At 47.6% G+C, this 14,260-nt stretch overlaps 1 protein-coding gene across 1 annotated transcript in view; it reads left to right on the forward strand.

Moving 5' to 3' along the window:
* The first annotated feature begins 4,876 nt into the window (after positions 1-4,876).
* The window catches only part of LOC109876623 (E3 ubiquitin-protein ligase pellino homolog 1), a 33,127-nt gene continuing 23,743 nt past the window's right edge, over positions 4,877-14,260 (forward strand). Inside the window, exon 1 of the mRNA XM_031813141.1 lies at positions 4,877-5,338. The gene's annotated coding sequence lies outside the window, so the exon portion shown is untranslated. The remainder of the gene's footprint in view (positions 5,339-14,260) is intronic.

The following is a 14,260-nucleotide window of genomic DNA, read 5'->3' on the forward strand; positions in this document are numbered from 1 at the left end:
GCACACACACAGCCAAGCACACACACAGCCAAGCACACACACAGCCAAGCACACACACAGCCAAGCACACACAGCCAAGCACACACACAGCCAAGCACACACACAGCCAAGCACACACACAGCCAAGCACACACACAGCCAAGCACACACAGCCAAGCACACACACAGCCAAGCACACACACAGCCAAGCACACACAGCCAAGCACACACACAGCCAAGCACACACAGCCAAGCACACACACAGCCAAGCACACACAGCCAAGCACACACAGCCAAGCACACACAGCCAAGCACACACAGCCAAGCACACACACAGCCAAGCACACACACAGCCAAGCACACACACAGCCAAGCACACACACAGCCAAGCACACACACAGCCAAGCACACACAGCCAAGCACACACACAGCCAAGCACACACACAGCCAAGCACACACACAGCCAAGCACACACACAGCCAAGCACACACAGCCAAGCACACACACAGCCAAGCACACACAGCCAAGCACACACACAGCCAAGCACACACACAGCCAAGCACACACACAGCCAAGCACACACACAGCCAAGCACACACACAGCCAAGCACACACAGCCAAGCACACACAGCCAAGCACACACACAGCCAAGCACACACAGCCAAGCACACACACAGCCAAGCTCACACACAGCCAAGCACACACAGCCAAGCACACACACAGCCAAGCACACACACAGCCAAGCACACACAGCCAAGCACACACAGCCAAGCACACACACAGCCAAGCACACACAGCCAAGCACACACAGCCAAGCTCACACACAGCCAAGCACACACACAGCCAAGCACACACACAGCCAAGCACACACACAGCCAAGCACACACAGCCAACACACACACAGCCAAGCACACACAGCCAAGCACACACAGCCAAGCACACACACAGCCAGACACACACAGCCAAGCACACACAGCCAAGCACACACACAGCCAAGCACACACACAGCCAAGCACACACACAGCCAAGCACAGCACACCAAGCACACACACAGCAAGCCACACACAGCCAAGCCACACACAGCCAAGCACACACGCCAAGCACACACACAGCAAGCACACACAGCCAAGCAACACACAGCCAAGCACACACAGCAAGCCACACACAGCCAAGCACACACAGCCAAGCACACACAGCCAAGCACACACAGCAAGACACACACAGCAACACACAAGCCAAGCACAACACAGCCAAGCACACACAGCAAGACCACAGCAAGCAACACAGCCAAGCACACACAGCAGCACACACAGCCAGCACACACACAGCCAAGCACACACACAGCCAAGCACCACACACCAGCCAAGCACACACAGCCAAGCACACACAGCCAAGCACACACAGCCAAGCACACACACAGCCAAGCACACACACAGCCAAGCACACACACCGAAGCACACACAGCCAAGCACACACAGCCAAGCAACACACAGCCAAGCACACACAGCCAAGCACACACACAGCCAAGCACACACAGCCAAGCACACACAGCCAAGCACACACAGCCAAGCACACACAGCCAAGCCCACACACAGCCAAGCACACACAGCCAAGCACACACACAGCCAAGCACACACAGCCCAAGCACACACAGCCAAGCACACCACAGCCAAGCACACACAGCCAAGCACACACAGCCAAGCACACACAGCCAAGCACACACAGCAAGCACACACAAGCACACACAGCCAAGCACACACAGCCAAGCACACACAGCCAAGCACACACAGCCAAGCACCACACAGCCAAGCACACACAGCAAGCACACAGCAAGCACACAAGCCAGCACACACAGCCAAGCACACAGCCAAGCACACACAGCCCAAGCACACAGCCAAGCACACAGCCAAGCACACACAGCCAAGCACACACAGCCAAGCACACACAAACAAGCACACACAAACAAGCACACACAAACAAGCACACACACCCTCCTAGGGAATGAGAAGGAAAGACCTCTCTGCCTGTAGGCTTATGTTATGACTCCATTCAATTTCACCCTTCCAATGACATCTAGGGTGCTGGCATCTATAGAACAGGTTCACACGGGTGACATATTTGTCACACACGATGAGTGTCCGCCATCGGCTGTGAGGGCAGTAGACCGTGAGTCCCATGCAACCAGACTTCTGTGGCTTGTTACAGCCTGTCTCAAACTCCTCTGTGGGAGAGAGAGAGTCCCAAATGAAGTTAGCAGCCTAGTATTCCCTATATAGTCTACTACATTTGAGGGAATTTGCCACATATACAATGATACATCTGTGTGGCATGAAGGTCTGGAGTAGAGCGAGATTATATAACGGGCTAGGATCTATCGAACCCAAGATCCATACCTCCATACCTAGATCCATACCTCAGCAATATACCTGAGGTATATATATACCTCCATACCTAGATCCATACCTCAGCAATAAGGTAGGGAGTTCTGTATCATGAATATGGTCACAGGTAGATGTTGTTCAGCCCGGCACAACAGCGGAGGGCCAGTCAACCCATAAAGTCCTTATACTCTTGCATAAGGGCCTTATCTTTTATATCAGTGAGAATTGATTTTAAAAAAACAAAAAAGGTTCAATTGATACACGCCCTCATAGGATTAGGGTTAGTGCTTCCACACATATCTCCATGTTACAGTGCTTGTTTATGGAAAACAGACGGAAGACTGAGGCGACCACCTGTGCTAAAATTGCTATCTAGTGTGCTCCGAACACCTGTGTGTAAGTGTTAACTGGAGAATAGTTCAGGCGGTTGGAGGCACCCATAGCTGTGTGGATCTGTGCAAAACTGTTGCAGTAAGTATCATTTTTATTTAAAAGATTATTCCTCGCTGATGAAAGGGCCATATGTTTCGAAAGCAGTATCGCAAGCAATGATTATTGACATTTCTCAACAGCATGGGCGAAGTTAACTGTAGGGAGAAGGCAGAATTCTGCCTTGAGTTTGAGAGCTAGGATCTATCCACAGATACATGACCTAATGTTCAAGCGCCTACGGCTCACTACGAACAAGCACTGACAAAGAAACATACCATCTCAGAACACAGGACCACACCCCACAACATAAATGTACATAGCAACCATTCAGCATGGACGACACATCACAAAAACATTCATCTGCACAAGTTCATGGGGTGTGGTTTAATACCATTTTAAATGCTCCCCAGTAAGTAGCGTCCCTGGGGAAACACTGACCAAAACTTTGGTTCCTGCCTTGTCACGTACGGTTTGATTGACATAAGACCAGTGATTTACTAGGTTCACCTGAATGAGCAATATTATATTGTCCTTTTCTGCTTTTTAAAAAACTTTTACTTAACTAGGCAAGTCAGTTAAGAACAAATTCTTATTTACAATGACGGCCTAACAAAATACCTCCTGTGGGGACGGGGTTGGTGTTAAAAATAAAATACAAATATAGGACAAAATACACATCACTACAAGAGAGACAACACTGCATAAAGAGAGACCTTAGACAACAACACAGCATGGTAGCAGCACAACATGACAACACAGCATGGTAGCAGCACAACATGACAACACAGCATGGTAGCAACAACAACATGACAACACAGCATGGTAGCAACACAACATGACAACACAGAATGGTAGCAGCACAACATGACAACACAGCATGGTAGCAACACAACATAGCAACACATGACAACAACATGGTAGCAACACAACATGACAAGACAGCATGGTAGCAACACAACATGACAACACAGCATGGTAGCAACACAACATGACAACACAGCATGGTAGCAACACAGCATGGTAGCAACACAACAACACAGCATGGTAGCAACACAACATGACAACACAGCATGGTAGCAGCACAACATGACAACACAGCATGGTAGCAACACAACATGACAACACAGCATGGTAGCAACACAACATGACAACACAGCATGGTAGCAACAACATAACCCAGCATGGTAGCAACACAACATGACAACACAGCATGGTAGCAACACAACATGACAACACAGCATGGTAGCAACACAACATGACAACACAGCATGGTAGCAACAACATAACACAGCATGGTAGCAACACAACATGACAACACAGCATGGTAGCAGCACAACATGACAACACAGCATGGTAGCAACAACATAACACAGCATGGTAGCAACACAACATGACAACACAGCATGGTAGCAACAACATAACACAGCATGGTAGCAACACAACATGACAACACAGCATGGTAGCAACAACATAACACAGCATGGTAGCAACACAACATGACAACAACATGGCAGTGGCACAAAACATGGTACAAACATGATTGGGCACAGACAACAGCACAAAGGGCAAGAGGGTAGAGACAACAGCACAAAGGGCAAGAAGGTAGAGACAACAGCACACAGGGCAAGAGGGTAGAGACAACAGCACAAAGGGCAAGAAGGTAGAGACAACAGCACAAAGGGCAAGAAGGTAGAGACAACAGCACAAAGGGCAAGAAGGTAGAGACAACAGCACAAAGGGCAAGAAGGTAGAGACAACAATGCATCACGTGGAGCAGTCCAACTGTCACTAAGAGTGTCCATGATTGAGTCTTTGAATGAAGAGATACTGTCCAGTGTTTTTGGCAGCTCGTTCCAGTCGCTAGCTGCAGAGAGCTGAAAAGAGGAGCAACGCAGGGATGTGTGTGCTTTGGGGACCAGAGGGCTGCAGTAGATATCTCAGATAGGTGGGAGTTAGGCCTAAGAGGGTACATGCTTTGTCTCTTCTTTGACGGACTGCGTGGTTTTACTCAGTTTCATTACATTCGCTGTAGGCTACCACATGAATGCATAATATATAAACAACTTGCACGTCACATTTCAAAACAAGTACTTGCATGGTGGCTTCAATGACAGGTTTAGATACTCTGCGGTGCCTTGTTAGGTCGAGAGCTCAACTACGATATCCACAATCCCTTTCGCATCATACGCGCCAGGTTTTTCTCGGATCGGAGTACGCTACAATTCAAAACGAGACGTCTCTGTTTATGTTCAACACACCTCCAACATATTATTCTGCTGTCCGCACGGAGAGCGAAGCATTAAAAAAACAAAACATTTGGGGGAATGTAACTTTGTACAGGAAGAAAGCCAACACGAAAGCGTCGTATGATTGGCCATTCTGACTGGTTTTTTTTGTATCAAACATTGAGATTTGTTGATAAATTGCCTTTGTTAGCTGGTAAACAAGCTAACTCAACGAACTTGGTCTGAAGCGGCGGGTGGTAGATGGTTGTCACCCGCTCACTGAGCGGTGTGTCTCGGCAGGAGGAGCGCATCGACTCCGCTGTAAGTAAAACCTAACAATAACCTTCCTCTCATTTACACAAGATAACTAACCATATTAGCTTGCCAATCAGTTGCCAATCTCCTGTTTTCCTTTGTGAACCCGCTGGCTAGCTAACATAAGGGACAGTAGGCTAGCTAGCTAATATGATTGCTTGCTGGTGGAGAGATGTGCCAGGTAACGTTAACGTTACAGTAGCTGGTTATTCCTCTCAAAAACCTAGCTAGCTAACTAATAATGGTCATAATTTAGGCTATAACCAAATCTTCTCTTAACGTTAATCATAACGATTTATTTTGGGGTCATTGTAATGTATCCAAAGCTATTTAGTCATAAATCCTTACGTTTTTACGCATGGTGGTCCCGGGAATCGAACGCACTATTCCGGCTTTGTCTCTACCAACTGAGCTAACTAACAATCTAGGTTTTGCATGTCAAGTTGGAATGGGATATCATTCCCTCGTTCAAGCATCTGATCTGTTGGCTAGCCCTGCTTCTGCCTTTGTTGGTCCGGTCTGGCGATTACTTGGATCCGCCTTTTTGACATCCATGTCCCGTTGTCGTATCAATCATTCGGTTCCCCCTTTCCAATTATCTTATCTCTTATTTCATTGCGGATCAATAGCTCGAATGGTGATTTGACTTGCCACTCAGCTATTGTTTAGCTACAAACGTTGTCGTCATTGCATTGCCACGGGTAAACATGTTGTTTACAAACTGATTTTTGGTCAGAATATGTTTTGTTTTTAAACTTGTGGATGTACACACACACACACACACACACACAAACACCACCACCACCATATGTTTTACTATCCTTGTGGGTACCTAGCCTTAACCTGACTCCTGAACTTAGCCCTAATTGTAACCAAAACACAAAACCTAACCCCTAAACTTAAAATAGCGTTTGTCCTTCTGGGGATGTGGGAAATGTTCCCCCTAGGGATAATGTGCCTTGTTTTACTATCCTAGTGGGGACTTGTTTTACTATCCTAGTGGGGACTTGTTTTACTATCCTAGTGGGGACTTGTTTTACTATCCTAGCGGGGACTTGTTTTACTATCCTAGCGGGGACTTGTTTTACTATCCTAGCGGGGACTTGTTTTACTATCCTAGCGGGGACTTGTTTTACTATCCTAGTGGGGACTTTTGGGCATTTCCATTACCCTCAAGGATAGTAATACACACACCCCTTCCCACTCCAGAGGATCTGAGGGGGGGGGGGGGAGTCTGTCCCACTCCAGAGGCTCTGAGGGGGGGGGGGGGGGGGGTCTGTCCCACTCCAGAGGATCTGAGGGGGGGGGGGGGGGGTCTGTAGGAACCCCCGCCTATCCAGTGTCTGTAGGAACCCCCGCCTATCCAGAGTGTCTGTAGGAACCCCCGCCTATCCAGAGTGTCTGTAGGAACCCCCACCTATCCAGAGTGTCTGTAGGAGCCCCCGCCTATCCAGAGTGTCTGTAGGAACCCCCGCCTATCCAGAGTGTCTGTAGGAACCCCCGCCTATCCAGAGTGTCTGTAGGAACCCCCACCTATCCAGAGTGTCTGTAGGAACCCCGCCTATCCAGAGTGTCTGTAGGAACCCCCGCCTATCCAGAGTGTCTGTAGGAACCCCCACCTATCCAGAGTGTCTGTAGGAACCCCACCTATCCAGAGTGTCTGTAGGAACCCCCGCCTATCCAGAGTGTCTGTAGGAACCCCCGCCTATCCAGAGTGTCTGTAGGAACCCCCACCTATCCAGAGTGTCTGTAGGAACCCCCACCTATCCAGAGTGTCTGTAGGAACCCCCGCCTATCCAGAGTGTCTGTAGGAACCCCCGCCTATCCAGAGTGTCTGTAGGAACCCCCGCCTATCCAGAGTGTCTGTAGGAACCCCCGCCTATCCAGAGTGTCTGTAGGAACCCCCGCCTATCCAGAGTGTCTGTAGGAACCCCCACCTATCCAGAGTGTCTGTAGGAACCCCCGCCTATCCAGAGTGTCTGTAGGAACCCCCACCTATCCAGAGTGTAAGATATCCATCAATCCGGTTTTCAATTTGGGCATTCTGTGTGTGTGTGTACGTGATGTGTGCTGTTCTCTGGAGCTGTTGCGTCATGAGGCTTGGTACTGTGTGTTTGTGTTAACACACTGTAGGCCTGTGTGTTTTGGCTTGTGTGTGTGCACTCTATATGTGCCTGGACTCTGAATGGAATGCCTGGGTAGTTCCCCAGGTCATAACTGTGGGTGTGTACGTGTGTGTTTTTTGCCTACGTTTGTGCATACTGTAAGCTTATGAATCTGTACTCTGAATGACATGCCTGGGTAAGTTCCCCAGGTCGTAACTGTGCGTGTATGAGGCTAGGGACATCTGAGCAGCTTAGGCTAGGCTGTAGGCTACACTCTGCAGTGTATGTGAAGCTTGGCACACTACTCTTCAGTTCAGCTTATTCGCTCCATTCAGTGTGCTGGGTTTGTGCATGTGAGATGGAGGATTACCAGGGTTTGTCATGGAAAGTGGGTCAGACAGTGGGTATGTTTTTACTGTCGTTTCTGTTAGTGGGGATAGAAAGACAAAGGCCTGGTAAAACATCATCAGGTGTTTTTCCAAATTGCTGGGAGCAGATTAGACTGTTGGTCTCTCTTTCTTAGTCTCTACACCTTGAGTCTACTCAGTCTCTCTCTCGGTCTCTCTCTCTCTTTCTACTTCTTCCCTTCTAATTCTTTAGGTATATTCCAAACAGTCTCTCTCGGTCTCTCTCTCTCTCTTTCTACTTCTTCCCTTCTAATTCTTTAGGTATATTCCAAACAGTCTCTCTCGGTCTCTCTCTCTCTACTTCTTCCCTTCTAATTCTTTAGGTATATTCCAAACAGTCTCTCTCTCGCTCTCTCTCTCTACTTCTTCCCTTCTAATTCTTTAGGTATATTCCAAACAGTCTCTCTCGGTCTCTCTCTCTCTCTTTCTACTTATTCCCTTCTAATTCTTTAGGTATATTCCAAACAGTCTCGCTCTCTCTCTCTCTCTCTACTTCTTCCCTTCTAATTCTTTAGGTATATTCCAAACAGTCTCTCTCTCGCTCTCTCTCTCTACTTCTTCCCTTCTAATTCTTTAGGTATATTCCAAACAGTCTCTCTCGGTCTCTCTCTCTCTCTTTCTACTTATTCCCTTCTAATTCTTTAGGTATATTCCAAACAGTCTCTCTCTCTCTCTCGCTCTCTCTCTACTTCTTCCCTTCTAATTCTTTAGGTATATTCCAAACAGTCCCTCACCCTCTCTACTTCTCTCTTTCCCTACTTCTCCATCCCTCTCTGTCTTAATTACGCACATGAGGTCATTCATACATGGAAGGACATACCTTCCAACACCTGAGCTGAAAGAAAATGTCAAATCTGGACACGGGGGCAGTTTGGTTCTGCACCTGACTGGAGAAACATTTAACAGGGGAAAACAACTAAGTCTGTTTGTGTTCTGAAGCTCTACCTTTTAGTCTAGCAGTTCACAACATTACAAATGCTGGTCCTGTGAAGTTTCCCCTGGGTTTGATATATATTATTTAACTAGGCAAGTCAGTTAAGAACATATTCTGATTTACAGTGACGGCCTACACCGACCGACACTGGGCAAGTTGTGCGCTGCCCTATGGGACTCCCAATCACGGCCGGTTTTGATATAGCCTGGATTCGAACCAGGGTGTCTCTAGTGATGCCTCTAACACTGAGATGCAGTGTCTTAGACCGCTGTGCCACTCGGGCGCCCAAGGTACAGATCTAGGATCAGCTTTCCCTCCCCCAATGCTAACTAAAACCTTTAGGGGGGGATGCTAAACTGTCCCAAATCAACATTTAGGAACAACTTCACTCAACTCCAATAAGGTTAGCCCTACTGAAATGAAGTAGTTTGTATTGTGAACACAACATTTATGATGTTGTCTTTGACTTTCACCCCTCAGATTTGGAAAGTGAAAAACAAAGAGCTGGGTGGTGGTGGTAGTAGTAGTGAGGGTTGGTAGTAGTAGTGAGGGTTGGTAGTAGTAGTGAGGGCTGGTAGTAGTAGTGAGGGCTGGTAGTAGTAGTGAGGGCTGGTAGTAGTAGTGAGGGCTGGTAGTAGTAGTGAGGGCTGGTAGTAGTAGTTAGGGTTAGAGAGGAGGGCTGGTAGTAGTAGTTAGGGTTAGAGAGGAGGGCTGGTAGTTGGGGTTAGAGAGGAGGGCTGGTAGTAGTAGTTGGGGTTAGAGAGGAGGGCTGGGAGTAGTAGTTGGGGTTAGAGAGGAGGGCTGGGAGTAGTAGTTGGGGTTAGAGAGGAGGGCTGGGAGTAGTAGTTGGGGTTAGAGAGGAGGGCTGGGAGTAGTAGTTGGGGTTAGAGAGGAGGGCTGGGAGTAGTAGTTGGGGTTAGAGAGGAGGGCTGGGAGTAGTAGTTGGGGTTAGAGAGGAGGGCTGGGAGTAGTAGTTGGGGTTAGAGAGGAGGGCTGGGAGTAGTAGTTGGGGTTAGAGAGGAGGGCTGGGAGTAGTAGTTGGGGTTAGAGAGGAGGGCTGGGAGTAGTAGTTGGGGTTAGAGAGGAGGGCTGGGAGTAGTAGTTGGGGTTAGAGAGGAGGGCTGGGAGTAGTTCTCTCCTCCCCATATCCCCCAGTCTCTCCTCAATCTCTCTCAGGGGCTGCTGCTGCCAGTACAGGCTGTGCTTTAGGCACAGATTTATGATCAGTCTGCCCCCATCAGGTCAGCCCCCCTCCCTGCTGTCTTCCTGTGCAGAGTGAGTCAAGTGAGCCACACTTTCCTCAAGCTGCTGGTCACTGGAACGGTTGGTTGGTTTCTGGGAAGGTCACACAGTGTGTTTTCTACTGGCAGGAAGTAGTACCTAGGCAGGGTGTGAGTGTGTCCATGTGGTTTTGAGTGCATGCGGTGTGTGTGTGTGTGCCGTTTGTTGTCTGTCCGCTGTCGGACTGTGTTCACCTCAGTGAATTATTGATGAGCCTGTAACTTGAACGCCTCCCCTCCTCTCCATCTCCCAGTCTCTCCATCTGTCACCAGTAGCTTACATCCCAGTACTGCCTCCTGGAGTCAGTACACCCCTCTCTCTCTCTCTCTCTCCCAGTCTCTCCATCTGTCACCAGTAGCCTACATCCCAGTAATGCCTCCTGGAGTCAGTACACCCCTCTCTCTCTCTCTCTCTCTCTCTCTCTCTCTCTCTCTCTCTCTCTCTCTCTCTCTCTAGGCCCCTCTCTCCCCTCCCCTGGGTGTGTTTGATCGGGATTACCTACCTAGTGACAATCATTTACTGTTAATGCGGCCACACACACACACACACACACACACACACACACACACACACACACACACACACACACACACACACACACACACACAGGGTGGTGGTAGGGTGGGGCTGTATAATCGGTGCCAGATGGTCTTTGAAGATGGAAGGTGGGGATCTCTGTCCCTAATTACATTGACCTACACTGCGTTGTGTAGTTTTCATGCATTTCAGATCCATCACAGCATGTTACTGGGCTGAGTGGATAGAAACATTGCTCTGAATACGAGTTCAGGTAGGCTACAGCCCACGTTTCCATTCTATGGAATACAGAGTCTAAGATGAAGTCAACCTCTGCCTTTGAGTAGTCCAGAGAAACATGTCTGCTATTGGAAGTCTTTCTCCTGTTAGTCTTATAGGCTATTAAATAGGATTCTGGGAACGTATAATAAATTCCCTGGTTTTCCAGAAATCCCGTTTCCGGATTTCCTTCTTATTCCGATTCCGTTAATCTTCCAACCAGGATTTCTGGAAAACCAGGGAATTTATTGAAAGTACCATGAATTTTGCAACCCTAGTTTTAGATATCTGGAGTGTGTTTTATAAATGTCTGAAAGGCATTTGGGAACCAACCACTAGTGAAATTCACCCTCTGTTCAGTATATTAGACCTTGTGATAATGTCTAGGTCATTTGACTCCCTCCTCTGTGGTCAATCTGTTACTGCTTGGCACTCAGCATTAAGGGGTGAAGGCCCTGTGATAGACTAGTGTCCTGTCCAGGGGGTGTACTGAGGTGATAGACTAGTGTCCTGTCCAGGGGGTGTACTGAGGTGATAGACTAGTGTCCTGTCCAGGGGGTGTACTGAGGTGATAGACTAGTGTACTGAGGTGATAGACTAGTGTCCTGTCCAGGGGGTGTACTGAGGTGATAGACTAGTGTCCTGTCCAGGGGGTGTACTGAGGTGATAGACTAGTGTCCTGTCCAGGGGGTGTACTGAGGTGATAGACTAGTGTCCTGTCCAGGGGGTGTACTGAGGTGATAGACTAGTGTCCTGTCCAGGGGGTGTACTGAAGTGATAGACTAGTGTCCTGTCCAGGGGGTGTACTGAGGTGATAGACTAGTGTCCTGTCCAGGGGGTGTACTTGAACATCAAGCTGCCTCACTACAGGAACAGGAAATGGGCTCGGCTCGTACAAGCCAAGGCTCATGGAAGGCTACTTACTTACTGTGGTCAGTCAGTCCATTTCCCCCAATGGGCAAACGTCCAGTCATCCAGGACCTCAGCTGCCACGGATGACCCAGTTGTCGTGGGAATGGCACCGATTGGTCCCAGATTCTCTTGGCAAGCGGGTCCAGCTGGAACATGGTTTATTTAACCAAGCTAATTTAATACTGAGAAGTATTTCAACCTGCTCAGAAAGATGACAGATAGATGGGGGTTATCTCAAACACAACAACAACCAGCACTACATTGGTAGATCATAGATCCGAGGATGAGGAAGATTCTGGCAATCACACACACAGACAGAGATTGATTGAAAGCCTGAGAAATGTTTGAAATTGTGAAAAGCGTCATTCAATTTTTATACATTCACCTACATTCAGGAAACCATTTTTTTTTTTTAGGTCAGATGCTTGGCAATGGTTACAATGGACCTGATACATTTCCCTTAGTTGGTGGCTGTGTGGGAGAATGTTCTGAGTTGAGTTGGCCACGTCTACTGATGTTTAACCTTTTTCATCAGGTTAGTTTTGTTGAGATTAACATCTCTGTTTCCAGAGAGATCAGGATGACAGCATCAGCACAACAGTATCAGACAAACCACCACATGACATCAGCCAGAGGAAAATGACATAAATACAATAAACTGCATGTTCCCATGTCTGGAGGCGAACTACGCCATCTAGACTCGCCCACAACAATGCATCTCATCCTTTGTAGTCACTGGGTGCCCACTGGTAGATTCCACTGTCTGTGGTGGTTAAAAGGGACAATTCACCACTTCTTCACCTAATACTTACTATGCTGTCTTCAGCACCATACCAGTGTCTGTCTATTACATAGCCTAGCCTACGTGTAGGCCTATGTAACAAGAAGATTAGAACATAAAATGTATTGAGTGTTGTTCTTGTGAGGTTTGTATTCCAGTCTTCTGACAGTTGGGCTGGTTTGTACTCCAGTCTTCTGACAGTTTGGCTGGTTTGTATTCTAGTCTTCTGACAGTTAGGCTGGTTTGTACTCCAGTCTTCTGATAGTTAGGCTGGTTTGTACTCCAGTCTTCTGACAGTTGGGCTGGTTTGTACTCTAGTCTTCTGACAGTTAGGCTGGTTTGTACTCCAGTCTTCTGACAGTTTGGCTGGTTTGTATTCTAGTCTTCTGACAGTTAGGCTGGTTTGTACTCCAGTCTTCTGACAGTTTGGCTGGTTTGTATTCTAGTCTTCTGACAGTTAGGCTGGTTTGTACTCCAGTCTTCTGATAGTTAGGCTGGTTTGTACTCCAGTCTTCTGACAGTTGGGCTGGTTTGTACTCTAGTCTTCTGACAGTTAGGCTGGTTTTCACTCCAGTCTTCTGACAGGTAGCAATGGTAGATTTGCAGTGGAAGAATGTGCAAAGTAGAAATAATGGAGCTAGCTAAATAAATAAATAAATACAGTAGGGGAAGAGGTAGTTGTTTGGGCTAAATTATAGATGGGCTATGTACAGGTGCAGTAATCTGTGAGCTACTCTGACAGCTGGTGCTTAAAGCTAGTGAGGGAGATAAGTGTTTCCAGTTTCAGAGATTTTTGTAGTTCGTTCCAGTCATTGGCAGCAGAGAACTGGAAGGAGAGGCGGCCAAAGGAAGAATTGGTTTTGGGGGTGACCAGAGAGATATACCTGCTGGAGCGCGTGCTACAGGTGGGTGCTGCTATGGTGACCAGCGAGCTGAGATAAGGGGGGACTTTACCTAGCAGGGTCTTGTGGATGACCTGGAGCCAGTGGGTTTGGTGACGAGTATGAAGCGAGGGCCAGCCAACGAGAGCGTACAGGTCGCAATGGTGGGTAGTATATGGGGCTTTGGTGACAAAACGGATTGCACTGTGATAGACTGCATCCAATTTGTTGAGTAGGGTATTGGAGGCTATTTTGTAAATGACATCGCCAAAGTCGAGGATTGGTAGGATGGTCAGTTTTACATGGGTATGTTTGGCAGCATGAGTGAAGGATGCTTTGTTGCGAAATAGGAAGCCAATTCTAGATTTAACTTTGGATTGGAGATGTTTGATATGGGTCTGGAAGGAGAGTTTACAGTCTAACCAGACACCTAAGTATTTTAAGTCCAGAACCTCCAAGTATTCTAAGTCAGAGCCGTCCAGAGTAGTGATGTTGGACAGGCGGGTAGGTGCAGGTAGCGATCGTTTGAAGAGCATGCATTTAGTTTTACTTGTATTTAAGAGCAATTGGAGGCCACGGAAGGAGAGTTGTATGGCATTGAAGCTTGCCTGGAGGGTTGTTAACACAGTGTCCAAAGAAGGGCCAGAAGTATACAGAATACAGAATATGAACATGGTTAGCAGATGTTAGTGCGAGTGTAGCGAAATGCTTGTGCTTCTAGTTCCGACAATGCAGTAGTAACCAACAAGTAATCTAGCTAACAATTCCAAAACTACTACCTTATAGACACAAGTGTAAGGGGATAAAGAATATGTACATAAAGATATATGAA

The sequence above is a fragment of the Oncorhynchus kisutch genome, unplaced genomic scaffold (assembly GCF_002021735.2).
Source record: "Oncorhynchus kisutch isolate 150728-3 unplaced genomic scaffold, Okis_V2 Okis04b-Okis11a_hom, whole genome shotgun sequence".
In the NCBI taxonomy this organism is placed as follows: domain Eukaryota; kingdom Metazoa; phylum Chordata; class Actinopteri; order Salmoniformes; family Salmonidae; genus Oncorhynchus; species Oncorhynchus kisutch.